This window comes from Phalaenopsis equestris, unplaced genomic scaffold, assembly GCF_001263595.1.
Source record: "Phalaenopsis equestris unplaced genomic scaffold, ASM126359v1 Scaffold000061, whole genome shotgun sequence".
Lineage (NCBI taxonomy): Eukaryota > Viridiplantae > Streptophyta > Magnoliopsida > Asparagales > Orchidaceae > Phalaenopsis > Phalaenopsis equestris.
In genome coordinates, this window is record NW_018164503.1 from 1424195 (window position 1) to 1439221 (window position 15027).

At 35.0% G+C, this 15027-nt stretch overlaps 1 protein-coding gene across 1 annotated transcript in view; it reads left to right on the forward strand.

The window, feature by feature from the left end:
* The window catches only part of LOC110019525 (beta-glucosidase 6), a gene marked incomplete in the record, with an annotated part of 63691 nt that overhangs the window by 2315 nt on the left and 46349 nt on the right, over window positions 1-15027 (forward strand).

Here is a 15027-nt window from a genome sequence, read left to right on the forward strand (position 1 = left end):
ATATATATATATATATATATATATATATAGTATTACGAGCCAAAACGAGTTGAACATGAATGCTTGTTTATATATCAAGCACAAAAAAATATTCATGTTCAGCTCATTAACTTAGCAAACGAGTCGAACATGAGTCTCTTAACGAGTCCAACACGAGTTGTTCGCGAACAACTAATCATTTTGACAGCCCTATTTGTTACAATTTTATTTAATTGCTGGGAGGCTTGCTTGAACTCAATTCATAAAAGAATTGAGACTTCATTAAATTGGTACTAGCGACATTGGATATATATTAATTTGGATATATATTAATTTTCTAATAATTTTTTTTCTGAAGATATGGTAATAAATGTAATAAAAAACTTTATAATCTTAATTCAATCACTTATGAGTTGGTGTATTGATTGTGGTGATTGGGTGATTTTTAACATTAATGATGGAAAAACATATAAATATTGACCCAAATGAGCCTATTTTAAAGTCATTTCTTTTCTTATTCACTTTATTCACTTTATTCACTAACTTCTTTGCCATGTAATGTCTTCCTTAGCAAATATGGAGTGCTTAGATGAACTTGAACCCACAACTACTCGAGTCAAAAACTTATTTCTTATTTTCTTACAAAAGATTTTTGGAGAAAATTATTCAGAAAATGATACATATCAAAACACATTATTATAGCAATTATCTTGAAAAAAAATAAAGTATGAACTTGTCGAGACAAGGATGATGTCAGATTTGGGACTTTGATTGATTATGCAACTTTTCTTAATCATTCTATATTTAAGATAACAACTCATGATTTCACGAAATGGAGGACTTTTTTTAGAAAGATGTGCATGTTGCGAGGTAAGGCTATCATTGGATTTACTATAAATGAACTGTTAAATACATCTTGAGAGGATAGTACTGAAGTGAAATCTACTCACTAGGTGTTTATTTGTGGTTTATCATCATATTCTTCTTATTTATCTTTACAAAGTTGTTATATGAATGGGTCTTAAAGCAATGATATTCATAAGAATTGTCTTATCATGAATTTATTTATTAAGTGATCAATTTTTAAAATTCGACCCACTTCTGATGTTACTTTTAATAATGAATTCACTAAAAAATTGTTCCAAGCACTTTTAGTAAAAAGGAACTTTGGGGTTCCTAAAGAACTTGGTCATCAAAATTTTTGTGCCCGAGACTGTATAAGCTTGGGAACTTGATAATATGGCTACATAGTCAACTAAAGTTGATGTAGCAGGTGAGAAAATGTCTCAAGCTTTTCTTAAACATAGTCCTTTAATGTGAACTAAATGCGGCAAAGCACTGGCGACTCATGTAAGTATACATTTTATATTAGTAGTACTTAGAATAGTGTTCTAAGTATGGATCCTACAGGGAATGTGCTAAATCCCAATTCAAAAATATTCTGCTTACTATCGTCGTTCCTAGCTTGAACTGTTCAAATTCTCACAGTTCAATAAAGTTTCTATCATAAATATCTTTTAAAAGCAAGACGACCTTAGAAAGCATAAAAAAGTTTTTAAATAGATTCATGGTTCGAAAGATTTTTTACCTTGCATTGGTCTAGTGGTGAATAAAAGTGAGGAAATGATCAAAGCCCGGTGTCAATCAGGAGCTAACTCTTTCTTTCCCTTTTCAGGAAGTCAATGAACTATTGTTTACCGCGGGTTTAGTTCCTTAAATCTGATGATCAGCCCAAGCAAAAAATATATCTCTATTGATTGATTAAACTCAAATGCTATATCTCTATTCCAATGAGTTTATATGGTTAACCCTTTTCGCTCTACTTATTATTCTCTTGGATATCAGAGTTCACGACCATGTGGAATGAAAGTTAAGATTAAAGGTTAAAACAACATATTTAAGAGAGTTTAAATACTAATCATAAGGAAAATCTCATTTTTATCCTACCACTTTTCCAATCCAAAAAAGAAACAAAGGAAATTACTCACTGCCCATCGTAAACTCAACAAAACAAACTTTGATTTAAGAAAATAAATCATACACCAAGTCTTACACAAAATTCCAAGAAATAACTCAAATTGAAGTGTACTTAACGCCTGTTCTATCAAAGCAGAAACGTTGAAATGAAAACAAGCAATGTTTACACTATTTAATTCTCTCGACACTTCATTTCTTCTCTTCAAAACAATTTGTAAAGACTTCCTTAGTCTTCTTCTTCAGAGTTCTACTCTCAAAAATGGCCGAAAAGACCACTCTTACTTTGTTCTCAACATTTTTATGCTTCTCCCAACAAAAAGAAGCGTCCCAAGTGCAAGATCATGAATTTGCAAAAAATAATGCTTAGCCACTAGTTGCACGTCGCCTAGGCGCAAGGCACCAATTCTGGATCTAGGGTATCAAGCACCTAGCCACCGAGGTGTGGCACCTACTCGCTACAGTCATGGTGCCTAGGTGTCAAAAGAGTGCTGCCTACTTGCTATAATAATGGCGCCTACTCTTCGGGTGCTCTATATTCTAGATAAAATTTAGGAGTGGGCTGGCTTGTGAGCATCCATGGGTAGCACCTAGGCGCCTATGCGCCACCATGGAGATTCCCACTTTCGTGTCGCTCTATTTTATATATAATTTAGAACTAGATCTAGAGCGAGGGCGCTTCAAGACCACTATTGACCTCACTTTTGGTTGAGGTCTAGTTTCTTCCTTAGAAGCCTAGGATCTAGCCGTAGGACTTTCTTGTTGAATATCCTAGAGAACTAGTGTTGACACCCTAACCTTTAGAAATTTTAAACTCTTCTATGGTCATCTCGAGGTTCCACATGTTAGTTCTAACCTCTAGCACTTAGTAGATGGAACCAATATGGGAAAGCTCAAGAGGAGTCCTCATAGGACTGTTTGGCCTTAAGGTTAGCCTTGGGTGGTGTGGTCTTGGTCAAGTCTTGCACACACACACTTGCACCTGCACTCACAACCTAAACGCTAACCCAAACTTGCCTAGCTTGATCCCTTACTCTATTGGAAACTCATGTGGATGGTCCCCTAAACTATTAGCCTTGGGCTAGGGTTTGGCTAAGATTAGCACATAGAGGATCCATAATGAGAGTTCCCTTGATCTCATTGATCAATATGGTGAACTCATGATTAACATTCTTAATCAATCCCAATTTTACCAAATTCCCAATTTTGACATTTTTTGGTTAGATCTTTGAAAAGTCCTATCCTTTGAAATTCTTGAAGACAATATTTTCTGATCTAAATCGAGAGTTTTCTTAGGTGACCTCGGTCATTTGAAATGTAATTGACTATAGGGGCTTGCCTCTATAGGGAGCTTAAAGAACCAAGGTAATATAACCTAATCCTCCATATTAGATAGGGGAACTTGTAGGCTTATATAAATGGTTTGCATACCAAATGGATGTCATAATCTCTATAGTTTATTTAATCGAGCCTCACAAATAAGTGATATGTCTATTTCTCGGGATAGAAATGTCACTTGTAGTGTTGTGCTTGTTTATCCAAACTATTATCTATATGAGATAAGTTTGGTCTCGTATTTTCAAAATTACAACATTACTCTTCAAAATCAAAATATAATATTATTTTTCTAAAAATAAAATTTACATGTATATTAAATTAAGTCAAAGTGAACAACCTTTAGCGGCCGACAATTTCTGGAGACTGCGCTGGGGAGTTGGCTCTACTCTCCATTATGATCAGAAAGACTTGTCTTCACACATCGGTAATGTGTCGATGTCCATCATGGACCAGATTATCCTTCTTCCATTGACATGTTTTGCTCATTTCTTTCTTGGGCAAGTACGGTCAACTCTTTTAGATTCCAGGACCATCAGTTTAATCACCTTTAAACTAAGAGATTTAGGAGTCTTTTAGGAATTTATCTTTTGTGTGGGGTCAGACCCCCAATAGGTGTGTTGGTGGACTACTTCAGCCTGGGCGATGTTTGTTGTGAAGTTGGTCCTGCACTGGATCCTAAACTTTGTCGTTTATTTGTATCTTTCGGGTTTGGTTTGTTATTCTACGAATCAAGCCAAGTTGTTATGTCTCTTCACCCTCGTTTAGTTTGTTAATTGAAACTATTTAATGCTATAATCATAAATAAACAATAAATTTGAAAATTAAAATAAGTTAGGACATGCCTAGTCCACAAAATGAACTTTTTCAATTTTAGTGTTCGCATTGAAATTACAAAGTGATGGCTGATACTAATCGTTGGAGCTTTTTCTTTGAATCGGCTACGAATGGAATTCCTAACTCTTACCTTCTCCTGCAACTTGCCGACCAACCATCATGCCCGCAACGTCGCCCCCACGATCAAGTTTGGCATCGGATTTGACAAACTTGAGGTTGTGCTTAGAAAATCCCCATTTGTCATCATGAAGGTTGCTACCCCGGAAGTACAAGAATAGTTTGTTAAGTTCAACTTGAACTACCCCCAAGATTTACCTTCTTGTAAGAAGGCGAAGATCACCGCCTCCCTGACATCCATTCAGTATATCGTTCCTGTGCTTGTTCACTCGAGATTAGTTACATTGACTGCTGTCGGGTTCACTGTTTCCGTGCTTGCAGTACCATCTGTCAAGAGAAAGGAAAATGATGTTATGATTGTAGAAGAATCGATTAACAGATTTACTGCCTCGTTGTCAGAAATTGAGATTGGTTCCAGTTCGAAAATTATGCCATTAACCAGGTCACAAAGAAGAAACCATAGCCGAAGGGTTCAGAGGACTGTCAACGCCCATGTTACAGAAATAACATCTATTGATGAGATTCCTCACCAGGAGGAACTTAGACTACCTGAGACCTCTCGTCTCTTTCAAGGGAGTAGATTTCATCCATTGATAGATACCACCGGATATGAGATCATTCATAAGATTTTTGATGCTCTGTCATTACCTCATGGTCATGGTGAGGAAAGGGAGAAGCTCACTCCTATCACTAGATTCCATACAATATTGAAAAGATTGGCTGCTAAGGAGGGGTATTCAGTCGCTGAGTTACTTAAGCAGGTAGGATGTGCAGTATCACTCGAGATGAAGAAAGAGATTTTAAAAGATGTTATAACTGCTCATCAGTCCCAGAAATCAGTTGAGGTTCCGCTAGCTCATATTTCTGTCAAATTTTGCTTGGGAATTCGAGTCAGCACCGTTTTAGATACTGTTGATGTTGCTCCAGGGCATTTAGGGCATCGACCGATCAAGTCACGTTTGGGTCCAAGAATACTACCTATTGTTGTTCATAAAGATGTTCTGGAGAAAGATAAGGGGATGAAGTCAACCGATGATATACTTGGTCCGCACCATGGAGAGCATGCCTCTTTTTGACGTATCGATGCCTCTATCGAGACACTCCGTCTCAAGGCCTCTCCGTATGCCTCTTTTTGACTTATCGATGCCTCTATCGAGACACTCCGTCTCAAGGCCTCTCCGTCAAAGAAGAAGGTATGGATCCCCAAGGTTGTCACACCAGTACCATTTGATGAGCCCGCGGCGTGAGTTTTTGGAATGAAGCAAGGGTTCGAAGTATCAAATGTTGTTGCAGCTATTGCTACCGAGTCCGATGTGCATAGGGAGGATGCTCAGAAGAGTCCTTCGGATCTCAAGATAATTCAGGAAAAGATTATTGAAGAAAAAGTTGAAAAGCTCAGAGCTGAGATTTTCAAGTTGGCCAGAGAACGTGGGCCGATTTTCGATGATGAAGATTTCAACTTTAATGATTATCTCGATGAGAAGTTTATGGATATTAATGCCATTGAGACTAGAGCCGCTTCATTCACTCGCGAAGCCCAGCCACTTATCGAAAGGAATGCCACAGATGACTTCATAAGGATATTTTGTTAAGAGACAAGCAGATCAGCCAGATGGAGAAAGAATGGAAGAGATGGTCGCTACTCTGACTGTCATGGCTACAATGCATGGACAATCCAAGTCAAAACAGTTAGCTTCTCTTAAGGTCAATTAGCCAGAGATTTTTCACATTACAAACGAAAGGAGAAAAGTTGCCTCCACCAATAGAGACGGTCAGCAGAAGAAAGATTCCCCCCATAGTGTAATACTAGAGAAGGATATTAAGCAGATGGTCAAACAACAAGTTCAAGAGGCCTTAGCCCAGTCTAAGGGTGGCGAGTCAATTTCAAAGGGTAAACCTTACCCGAAGGAGTTTGATGCCATACCCTACCTCAAAGGCTTTGTGTCACTGAATTTCAAGACTTTCAATGGGACCAAAAGTACCAGACAACATATAGCCCATTTCTGAGCCATTTGTTGCTATACCGGAGGTAATGAAACATTACTTTTCTATCAGTTTGTCAGCATCTTATTAGAGATTACATTTAATTGGTGTGTCGAACTACCCAACAGATTAGTGAAAACGTTTGCCAAGTTGGAGAAGTTGTTCATGAAAAGATTTGTTGAAGCGCAGCACCATGTTACGATAGAAGATCTCGTGGTTGAGCGGCAAAAACCCAACAAATCCTTAGTGGATTACATCTTGAGGTGGAGAAACTTAAGCATGAAATGTAAACCTCAGCTACAAGAACAACTTGCAATTGAGATTCTACTCAAGAGCATACATGGATTAGTGGCTTTCATGCTTAAGTGACTCACAATCAAGTTGTTTGAAAAGTTACTCAGCAAGGCTAGCAGCTTGCAGGAGGAAGTTAAGAATATAGAATCCCAGGAAAAGACCGAGAAGTCCAGAACAACCAAGATATTTAAGAAGATGTCTGAGACATTAGCAAAAATTGATAAAGGAAAGTAGCCAATAAAGATTTTAGTTTAGCAGTCCCATCAGAGTCACCAGCAGTCTTCACAGCATAGCCAACCTCAACATCAGTCTGCTCAGTAGTTTGGTTAGTTCAGCCAGCAACACAAATGACTTATAGGACAAATGGCAGACCGAGTACCACAATCAAAGAGCGGATGAAGAGAACATACTCCTTCAAAGATGAAGCCATGCCAAAGACATTCAGAAGTTTGATGAAGAGGTCTGAGTTCATACTACCTGAGCCAAAGAAGCCAGATGAAGTTGATAAGAAAGAACATTCCAACTATTGCCCATACCACATGCTACTTGGACATACCATAGAGGGCTATTTTAATTTTAAGGATTGGCTTGAGAGGAATCTCAAAGAAGGAAATATAACAATTTTGAAAGAATATTTAAAAGAACCTAAAAGAGGTTCTGAAAATATGATTTTGGCCGAGTTAATCACCCTAATAGAGCCATATTCAGAGGAAGGTGGATGGAGCACAATTTGGAGCAGATCATCCAAGAAGATACTCGACCAAATTCAAACCACTGCAGCATAGGCCGTCGTTCAGAGTCTACAGCCTGTCAAGCCCAAGTTGGAGATTTCACTAGAGAAGCTGCTTCAATCAGATGAGAAGGACATGATCGTGAAGACCAATAACACGAGGGGTGGGATAATGTTTGCCTCTGTTAGATTGGTTGTCTCAGATTTGGGAGAGAAATTCTTTGAACCCCTGACCATGTATGATTATCTCTTTGCACCTCTGGGGTATTTTGAATAAAATGATTATGATCTTGGCTACGTTTTAACTGTCTCTAGTGATGACGTAATTGATTGTGACCAATCTAACCCTTATCCTAATTCCCAAACCGATCCTTAAATCATACTTAAGTCTGATGAACAAGTCAAAGAAAATGAAGAAGATATCAATGCCACCGATTACGACTATTCTGGGAGTAAGGAGCCAGCCCTTCAGTTTTAAGGAGTACCGCTCACCATCAACTTGGATTTCTCTGATATAGAAGAAATACCAGAAGTTTTGCCCACAACATTGCAAGAAGAAGAAGAAGAGATTATAGAAAAAAATTTGAGGAGTGGAAATGTATTAACGCTGAGAACAGCACCAATAGACAAAGGAAAGTAAATGGTTAACTGCGAAGAGTCGCCTCCATATTATAGAAGAAATACCTATTCCAAATAACATTGGAGGCACATATAAAGTGGATTATGACGTACTAGCAAATTTTAGGAGGTTGTCAGTCAAACTAAGTATCTACGACGCTATAATCCTATCAAAAGAGATGAGAGATGCTTTGGTCATGACCCTACTTGATCCAGAAATTTGCTTAGCTCAGTTGGCTAGCACATACTCGGATAAAGTTTGTTCTTTAAAGGAACAACCTAGTGTGACTTTCACCGATGAGGACTTGTTGCTTGGCACTATCAATCATAAATGACTGCTCTACATTTCAGTCAACATCTATAAATTTGTGCTTTCTAGAGTTTTGTTAGATCCAGGAGCGTCACTTAACTTAATGAGTCTACGGACGTTAGCCTACCTGGACATTGACGCTCAGGAGCTCACTATCGATAGGATGATGCTAAGGGGATTCGATCAGAAAGGAGAAAGAGCTCTTGGATCAATTATGCTACTAATGAAGATTGGAGAGCTAGTAACAACCGTCAAGTTCCATATCGTAAAGCAAAGACCTCTTTCAATGTCTTGCTTAGTCGACCATGGTTGCACAAGCATAATATGGTTCCGTCATCACTACACCAATGTATCAAGTATTTCAAAGAAGGACAAGAAAATTGCATCAAGGTGTATTTACAACCATTCTCAGTTCATGAAGTAGGCATCCATGAAGACACCGCCTATTATGCCCCTCCGATGAAGACCATCTTTTCTCAAAAAGCCTTGACAAATAAGATTGAAGATGCTGAAGAATCACAAAGAAGAGATCATTCAACTCTGCTTCAATAATCCACTACCACTTCTTCACAACGAGTTGGTAGAGGTTCTTTTAGCTCACACATTCAAGAGCGAGGCCGGTGATGTGGACGAGGAAGAACCAACATAATTGTTGAACGGACGAAGCCGACCATCAGCATTGATGTGGAAGAAAGTTCTGATGAAGAGATGATGACAATAAAATAAAAGAAACCACAGTTTGAGATTTCCTTGGAAGATGCAGAGAAAAGTCAATATGGGTCAATGTATGATTGAATCAACCACTACGTGCACACCATGACCCTTATTCAGATTCACCAAGGAAGTCCAGGATGTTGGTTTGAAATCGATCAAGTTCTATCATTTTTATCCTACTAATAGTTCTAAAATTCATGTAAATTTGGAAGAGGATGATTCTAAAGAATTAATGGAATTACAATTTGGTTACTTTTCTCCTTGTGTACAAAAATTAATTCAACAAGGATATGCACCAAAGTAGATGTCGTAAGATAAACTACAACTCTTTGAGAAAATGTGGAATGCTAAAATTTAAACTCCCAATTCAAAAGAGGGTCTCAAATTTGGTACTATAGGACCAGTCAATGACTCAAAATTATGTATGTTTGTTACTAATGAGTCGGAAGATGATTGCCTCGATCTAGAGGATGACTCTGAAGATCAGCCAATAGATGATGCTCTGCCAGAATTTGGAGAAGAAATTAAATCAACTGTCAACAAATTAAAGGAAGTTAACCTCGGGACTGAGGAGCTGCCCCGCCCTACATTCCTATGTTCTCTACTCAGTGATACACCAAAAATATATGCATTTTTAGACCCATATTTTATGCTCATTTTTGTGATATTGCACTTTAATGGAAGGTATTTTCTATGTTTTATTACAGGTTTTTGATTTTGAGGACTTGGAGTAAAAAGGAAATAAAAAAGATGAAATTTAGAACAAAAATGGAGAAGTTCAAAATTTGTTTAGCGCCGACGACGCCCATATAGGCCTCTGGCGCCAGTGTCGGTGGAAGCCCTGTTTCTAGAAGATTCGATGAATTTGGACATTTTTTGAAGAGTTGTTGAATGCACCAATTGGAGAATCAACCTAGGCTCTATTTAGGGTCAAAATTTGATTAGAAACCCTCCCTCGCATTATTTCAAATTTTCCTCTTCAAACACCTACATTCCACATCATTAATTAGTTATTGACTTTATAGTGTTGAGTTTTTGTGGTGAGTTTAAGTGTGAATTCTCTTCTAAGAAGTATTGGAGAGGAAGAGAAGTGAGAGATTTCTTCTTGTATGAAATTTGTGTTTTGTTGTATCTTTCTCATGAAGTCTAAGTAGATTTCTTTATCTTTCTCCCTGCTCTGAGATATGGTGAAATGAAGAGATAATTTGGATGTGTCAATGTTAAAATTTAAAATAAATTGTGATGGTTTTTCAACTCCGCTTTTAATTTACTTTTCGATCTGGCCAATTGAATTGTTAAAATATGTCATGAAACATATGATCTGGGAAATGGAGTATGTGTTCTACAATAGAGTGAGAACCACATTTAAGTCCATGAAGAAGTATTTTGTTCATGAAATTAAGTGCAAATAAATAGGGAAATATACTTTGTTGGGTGTAGAATTGAAGAATTCTAGGGTGACAGACTAAAAATCCCTAATTCGATCTTAGTGTTTAAAAACTAAAGCGGGAGTTAGCCTTCAGGGGAAAGGAAGTGGGAGCTCTGGAGTGGGAGCCAGTATCCTTCTAACCTAACCACTGATTTAGGGACTAAACCTAAGATTGGCTAAAGATTTTCTATAACACTGAATCTGGGTAGAGAATTAAAATTACTCCTATTTGACACAATACATATTTAAACCATTTATCTCATCTCATTTCATTAAAAACTCATTCTAGTAGGAAAAATGCTTTTTCACATTAGAAACTTCATCACATAAACATAGTTTAGTAGTTATTAATTTTAAAATCTGCTTTTAAATTATGCTAGTAGTAAATAATTTAACTTTGATAATATCTTAAACTTTCAAAATTAGTGACAGTAATTTCGTTTGATTTATGTAAATTTTTTAGTTAATTTATCATTTCAAATTCAAACATTTCCTGTGGGATCGATATTTGGGACTTAAAAAGAAAGTCTTATATTACTCGATAACGATACGTATACTTGTGTAGAATCCCAACTTTAAGTGCTTAATGTTATTATTCATAACATACCACACAAGCTTTTGGCACCGTTGCAAAACGAAGTCAACTTTATAAATTTTACACAACTATATTTTCTCGAGATCAAGTTTTTGGCGTCGTTACCGGGGGTGGTAAGAGCTCTGGAGTGGGAGCCAGTATCCTTCTAACCTAACCACTGATTTAGGGACTAAACCTAAGATTGGCTAAAGATTTTCTATAACACTGAATCTGGGTAGAGAATTAAAATTACTCCTATTTGACACAATACATATTTAAACCATTTATCTCATCTCATTTCATTAAAAACTCATTCTAGTAGGAAAAATGCTTTTTCACATTAGAAACTTCATCACATAAACATAGTTTAGTAGTTATTAATTTTAAAATCTGCTTTTAAATTATGCTAGTAGTAAATAATTTAACTTTGATAATATCTTAAACTTTCAAAATTAGTGACAGTAATTTCGTTTGATTTATGTAAATTTTTTAGTTAATTTATCATTTCAAATTCAAACATTTCCTGTGGGATCGATATTTGGGACTTAAAAAGAAAGTCTTATATTACTCGATAACGATACGTATACTTGTGTAGAATCCCAACTTTAAGTGCTTAATGTTATTATTCATAACATACCACACAAGCTTTTGGCACCGTTGCAAAACGAAGTCAACTTTATAAATTTTACACAACTATATTTTCTCGAGATCAAGTTTTTGGCGTCGTTACCGGGGGTTTACTTACCTAGGGATGCATTTTAAATATAATAAAAAATACAAAAAATAGACCAAAAAAATTATAAAAAAAAAAAAAATCCAAAAATATATAACCATATATTTAAGAGTAATTTTGAAGAAAATTATCTTTGCTTATTATAATTGTTTATGCAAAATATTGGATCTAAAGGTTTAGTATCTTAAAATTTGGAATTATAACGTACTATTAGAAAAATTCAAAAACAACAAAAAGAAGTTAAAAAAGAAGTTAATAATAAGCTGCCAGTATAAATCATTTTTTGCTACAAATGAGGCCTTGGATGAAGTTATTTCTTTTCTTACTGATGGAAGAGGAGCTTGGAAGGTGAAGAATGGTGTGATGTTGCTGCTAATTCATTTGAGCTTAAACCTGTTATTATCCAAATGGTACAAAATAATCAGTTTGGAGGAACACCCATTGAAGATTCTAACTTACATCTTACTAGTTTTCTTGAGATTTGTGCTACTTTTAAATATGACGGAGTGTCTAATGATGTTGTTAGGCTCAGACTTTTTCCATTTTCATTAAGGGATAAAGTCAAAGCTTGGTTAAACTCATTAGCACCTGGATCTATCAGAACTTGGGGAGAAATATCACATAAATTCTTGCCTAAATATTTTCCACCCTCGAAAATTGCTAAGCTTAGAAATGATAATACATTTTTTTTGTCAGTTTGAAGGGGAATCGATATATGAAGCTGTGAAAGATTTAAGGATCTTCTTAGAAAATGTCCACACCATGCTTTACCAAATTGGTTAATAATTCAAACTTTTTACAATGGATTAGTAGGATCACTTAGATCTATTATAGATGCTGCTGCTAGCGGATCTTTAATATCAAAACATTTTGATAAAGCATACTCTTTAATAGAAGAAATGACTACTAATAATTTTCAATGGTCCTCTGAATGGGTAAATCCTAAGATAGTAGCTAGTATTCATGAATCTGATGCAATTTCAATTTTAGCATGTCAAATTATATCTCAAATTACTGCTATATTAAAATAGATTGATCAAATTGGAGTGAACTATTCTCAAATACCACCTGTATTAGAGGAAAATTCACTAAAACAGATAATTGATACTCAATCATCTTATGAAACCTTGAATGCTATTAATAATCGAAATAACAATCCTTATTCTAACTATTACTATCTTGGATGGAAAATTCACCCAAATTTTAGTTGGAAGAATTATAACAATTCAATGAACCCCTCAGGAAATTTAAATAACTAAGGAAATCCTAATTATCGCCCTTATTATCATCCTCGATTTAACTTTAACCCTAACTCACAAGTTAAGGAAAAGAAATTAATGATGGAAGAGGTAATGTTGAATATGAGAAATCAAATACAAGATTAAGGGGTTGCTATTAGAAACATTGAAAATCAATTAGGACATATTTCTAATGCACTTAGTAACAGACCTTCAGGAAATCTTCCGACTAAGGTAGAAGTTAATCCCAAAGATCAAAATAAAGAATAAATTAAAGTAATTCAATTACGAAGTGGAAAAGAAGTTAAAACAAGAATCCAATGAGAAACATAAGTTGATGAGGAGAAGGAAGAGATGGAAAGAGATCATAATGAAAATGAACAAACACAAGTTCCCTTAGAAAAACTCTTACCTTCGTTTCCTCAATGACTAAAACAAAAGAATAAAGATAAATAATTTACAAAATTTTTAGACATTCTTAAAAATTTAACGATAAACATTCCTTTCATTGAGGCTTTGGAACAAATTCCAAGTTATGTGAAATTTATGAATGATATACTAAACTAGAAAAGGAAGTTTGCAGATCATGAGACTGTTGCACTTAGTGAAGAATGTAGCGCTATTATTCAGAAAAAGCTTTCTGAAAAGTTAAATATCCTGGTAGTTTTACTGTACCTTGTGCAATTGGTGAAAATTTTTATGGAAAAGATTTATGTGATTTAGGAGCGAATATCAATCTTATGTCTCTATCAATTTTTAAACTTTTAGATTTAGGAGAGATTTCCCATACTACTGTAACTTTTCAGTTAGCTGATTGATCAATCACTTATCCTAAAGAAAGGATGAGTGACTGTTGAAGATGGTTAGATGCTGAAATAATATATCACATTTCAAACAGTGCTTGGGTAAGCTCAATTCACTATGTTCCAAAGAAAGGAGGAGTGACTGTTGAAGTAAATGAGAAAAATGAATTAATTCCAATAAGACAAGTTACCAATTGGCGAATTTGTAAAGATTATAGAAAAATTAAACTTGACAACTAGGAAAGATCACTTTCTTTTACCCTTTCTAGATCAAATGTTGGATAGACTGGTTGGAAATAAATATTACTATTTCTTAAATGGATGTACCGGTTATCATCAAATTACAATTGCTCCTGAGGATCGGGACAAGACAACATTTACAAGCCCTTATCGAACATTTGCTTTTCGTAGAATGCCTTTTGGACTAACATTTCAAATATGTATGATGTCAATATTTAGTAATTTGATTGAGTATGGAATGAAAGTTTTAATGGATGATTTCTCTGTATTCGGAACCTTATTTGAATTATGCTTAAATAATTTAGAAAAAGTTCTAGAATTATATGAAAAAATCAACCTAGTACTAAATTGGAAAAAATGTCAATTTATGGTTGCAGGAGGAATTGTACTTGGGCATAAAATTTCTAAAAATGACATGGAAGTAGATACTGAAAAAATTCAAGTTATTGAAAAATTACCACCTCTGACTACGGTCAAAGAGGTAAGAAGTTCTCTAGGAGATACTGGTTTCTACAGGAGTTATATAAAGAATTTTTCAAAAATAACTAAGCCATTATGCTAACTTTTATAAAAAGGTACGAAATTTGATTTTAATTAGGAATGCATAAAAGCATTTGAATTATTGAAAGGAAAATTAATCACTGCATCTATAAGTTGAAAGGAAAAAGTAAGATTGATTTCTATCAATTAAGCCCTTGTATTTCAATCAAATCTGAACATGTTAATTGAGATCAAATTTTGCCCATCTTACCCTCTTGAATTAATCTTAATTGTTAATTAGGGCTAGATTTCCAAAATTGCTCGTTTACCCCTAAGGCTCTATCACTTCATAATTTATCAAATTTAATTCAAATGATTTTAGGATTTTTATTATACCTCACTCATGAGTCAATTAAGGCATCAAAGGAGAAAATGTGATTTTTTCTTAAATTTAATTTAATTTATATGATTATTTACATGAAAAAATAGGATTTTTCAAAGAAAAATCAATAACTTAACCAAGACAAAGTCTAACCACTTGAAATTTTTACTGAAAGTAGAACTAGACTAGAGAACCACTTGAAAAAAATTTCATGATTTTTTGAGTTTTATTTGAATTATTAGAATTAATTTAAATTT